This window comes from Austrofundulus limnaeus, unplaced genomic scaffold, assembly GCF_001266775.1.
Source record: "Austrofundulus limnaeus strain Quisiro unplaced genomic scaffold, Austrofundulus_limnaeus-1.0 Scaffold38, whole genome shotgun sequence".
Taxonomy (NCBI): domain Eukaryota; kingdom Metazoa; phylum Chordata; class Actinopteri; order Cyprinodontiformes; family Rivulidae; genus Austrofundulus; species Austrofundulus limnaeus.
The window spans coordinates 1,090,366-1,094,115 of NW_013952440.1; the positions used below are offsets into that span (position 1 = coordinate 1,090,366).

Sequence of the window (3,750 nt, forward strand, 5' to 3'; positions counted from 1 at the left end):
ATACAAGTGTGTATTGAACCTAAACCACTGTTCGATACGGGTACATGTATTGTTGCACCATAGTATAACACCAGAATACTGACTGAACAAACTGTAAAATGCGAATGCATTAATATTTCAKTCAAATCAATGCGTATAAGATGTCATTTTTAATAAAGGTATGTGGTGTAGAAGTTTTTAAGATGTCACAATAGTTGCTTGTTTTGTCAAAATATCAAATTCTGTTTACTGTCAGGAAGACAAACATTTAAACCTGGAAAAAGTTTCTAATCCTGAAGGAAAATACAAACCAAAAAATAAATAATCTTTTGTTAGTTTGCTAAACATCTTCATGCTGCTCTGATTTAGTCACTATTTTCTTTAAGTCCAGCGAAGAAAACAGTAAAAACAAAAAAGCAATAAAGTACTCTCAAGTTACTGTATAACCTATTAGAGAAGGAAAGATTCCAGGACACTGAGTAACGGCTCCAGTTCAAAGTGTGACCAAAACAAAACTCAGCACTTGCATTACAACATCTGGAAAATGGTATAGAAAGAGGGATAAAAGGTGGGCATACAAACAAAAAAGTCTAGAAAAAGTTTTTAAAAAATCTGAAAAAAGAAAATAAAAGACAAAAAAGATCAAAGAAAAATAAAAGGAGCCTGAAGGTCAACGAWAGATTTCCTGGTGTAACCATAACAGCCTGTCTTGTAACAGTAGTCAGCTCTTACTACGACTCAGTGGAAACTAAAAGCAATTCAAAWGGAAAATGCCACCACGTCACATCACAATCTACACCAGCAGTAGAGCAAATTGCACGACTGGGACAGAACCATTCCAACAGAACACAGACCAGGCTGGAAAAACAAAATGTTACACTATGAGTACTTTTTACAATAATTATTTGTCTAATAGGTCATCAACAGTGTATGCATTATTCTTTCTATGTCTTTGAACTCACAACGAGTAAAAGCCACCATTAGGGATGGGTACCGAATTCAATACTTTTTGATGTAAAGACCGAATTCTGTCGGTACTACCGAGTATCTATTCACGTAACATCAAACTGTACCATGTTTCGTTACCTAAACGCATCATTGCGACCGGTTTGGCATTAGAGTGGTGAGTTTTCCTTGCTTGTCCTGAACGCAGCATCACGCAAAAGCGTGATGACGTCAGCAGCAGCAGCAGMCGCTGGTTCAGACAGTAAACACAGGCAGAGCTCGGTCTGAACGTAGCTGAAAGCCTCGCAGCTCCTGGAGTAAAACTCGCCGAACAGACCGCCTCTGAATTATCTGGTGGATTAATTATCTTGTGAACACGAYGTTTGCTTGCTCAAAGTAAATAAAGTACAGCCACTTCCTTTATTTAATTTTATTTCATCTGCCATTAAACAGAGACTTTCACTTTAAAGAAATAAGTTACACAACTGATGTTACAATCCAAAGAGTTGGATGCTGTCTTGATATTTGTTAATTTTATATAGAAATATGTTAAATAGAAAAATAATAGTTTATTATTGAAAAAACCACACACACAAAGTACCAAAAATTGGTACCGTTAAGTACTGGTACAGATTCCCAGGTACCGGATATTGGTACTAAATCGATTCAAACGTCAAAAAGGTACCCATCCCTAGCCACCATTGTTGCATCAAAAACAATTTGAACATCTTTATGCAAAAATATAATTCTGCACATGCAATATATATATCATATGGAACATAACTGCWGTTTAATGTTTTGGAAATGGTTGATAGAAAACATTAAAAGCTGTCGTTACTCAGATAAAAAGCTTTGGAAAAACAGGTTCCTAAAAGAAGTGCAWGCTGACAAATCACACAGATAGGAAAATCCTGACAAGCAAATCACCTAGCAGGGCAATGTGTCATGATAATAAATGATTCCCTCAACCCTCCAGCTGCTTTTGGATCAAAATGATCCCGGAGGCTCCCGTTTTTAAAACTGAGGCCTCAGGGGTCATTCAAGGACAGTCGGAGGGTTAAAAAGACACTTATTGTGATGTCATGAAGATTAACGTACCCATTTCAAGATGTCTGGAAAAGAACTGGAGTTAACTTTTTCAAACTGTACTGCTTAATTTGGTTATGATTTCATCATTTGTGTGACACATAAACTATCTAGAATATAAACAAAACTAAAACATTTTCTCATCACATCCTCTTACCTTTTGTTCAGTCCGATGCCTTCTTAAACTCCTTCCTACTAAGACGTCTCTCTGTCTCTTCCATCCACTGTTCTTCCCTCCTTGGGTGCGTTCCTTGGATAACAGAGCATACTTTTACTTGACAATCATGTTCATCTTCAGTCAGATTTACTTTATAAAACTTGCAACAAGGCTAATGTTTCACACTTTTTTTGTAGTTGAGTTGTTCTGATAATTCTGTAGAAAGCAGCAAAGACAGACAAAATGTTCAAGTTAAAATTTTAAATTAAATTTATGAAAAAGTTGAAAACTCAACATTTTTGAAAATGGGAGCATAAAAACGATCACTTAAACAGACGAAACTGAAGTGAATACAACCTTTCACGACACAAAAAAATACATGAATAACACCAGTTRCATTTTATTAGTTACAATAAGCTTTGCAATTTCAGATTTGTTAAGAGTGTTGGACCAYCTAAATGAACACGAAGGAAAGTTAAGTATTTTTGAACATAAACTACAAATTTCCATTAAATTGTTGGAAATATTTGTGGGCTGATCCACTTGCTATCTCAAATTGCATCTTCTAATTAGTGTATTTTAAGGTTGTTGCTTCTCCTTGTGAGTGATAAAGTTTAGCAGCAGTGGATTGAGCRGGTGTGCCATTTAGCCAGCAGGAGAAAGCAGCAGGCTGCAATCTAATCCCATAATGAGATTACCGCCAGTGTTTATCTTAGCTTTACCTACACTTGGAAGGTAAAACACATACATTATCACTACAACAATACATTTTTAATTTATGATAATTTAACATTCATTCAAAGAAATACTTGTAAACTTTTTTAATGTTTGGGAGTTAATTTTTTTTACATAATTTGGAAAATAATTTATTGAAATGCATTAGTGATTAGTGATGCATTTGTGATTAACACATTCAACTAAAAGAAAGACTGCATGACATTAATTTTATTTACTGTTCCTTTAAAATGGTTCTGTAAACAACTGTTACTATGCAAAAATAAGCAGCTTGTTACAAATGCACTGTTCCATTTCATCTGAAACATACTTTAAGCATTTTATTAACCCCTAAAAATAGTTGAATTTATGAATCTGTACAAATACAAACAACACAAACAATGAATCTGACAACTGTCTCTGAACTGTGTTTGTCTTTAAAATATCTTCCCAAATGGCCTATTTGAAGTACACTTTCACTTCCACAGGAACCAATCCATCAATAAGTTGTTTTCATGCACAAAACCCGGTTCTTGAACAAGAGGATGAAATTCAAGAAATTGTAAAAAATTAATGTTAAAGCATCAGATGGTTAAAACCACGAGGCCGTTCTTTAGAAAGAAGCAAACAAGACCACAAATTAAAAGCCACAGAATATAGACGTTTAAATACAGAAGAGGACTTGCGCTCACTCATCCATTTTTTAGCTTTTAATGTGCAAACAGACAAACAAGCATTGTGTTTTCAAAGTCAGGGCTGTGACATTYACTGGAACAGACCTGACTGTAGAAACTGCTTTCCTTTAACACCCTCTATAAACAGTGTTTGTTGTTGTTTAATAGAGAAAATAAGAAGGACTATTACTTTCA

At 34.8% G+C, this 3,750-nt stretch overlaps 1 protein-coding gene across 1 annotated transcript in view; it reads right to left on the minus strand.

The window, feature by feature from the left end:
• The window catches only part of LOC106516517 (trinucleotide repeat containing adaptor 6A), a gene marked incomplete at its 5' end in the record, with an annotated part of 35,188 nt that extends 32,928 nt beyond the window's left edge, over positions 1 to 2,260 (minus strand). The window contains 1 exon segment of the mRNA XM_014006920.1: positions 2,168 to 2,260.
• Between the last annotated feature and the right edge of the window lie 1,490 nt (positions 2,261 to 3,750).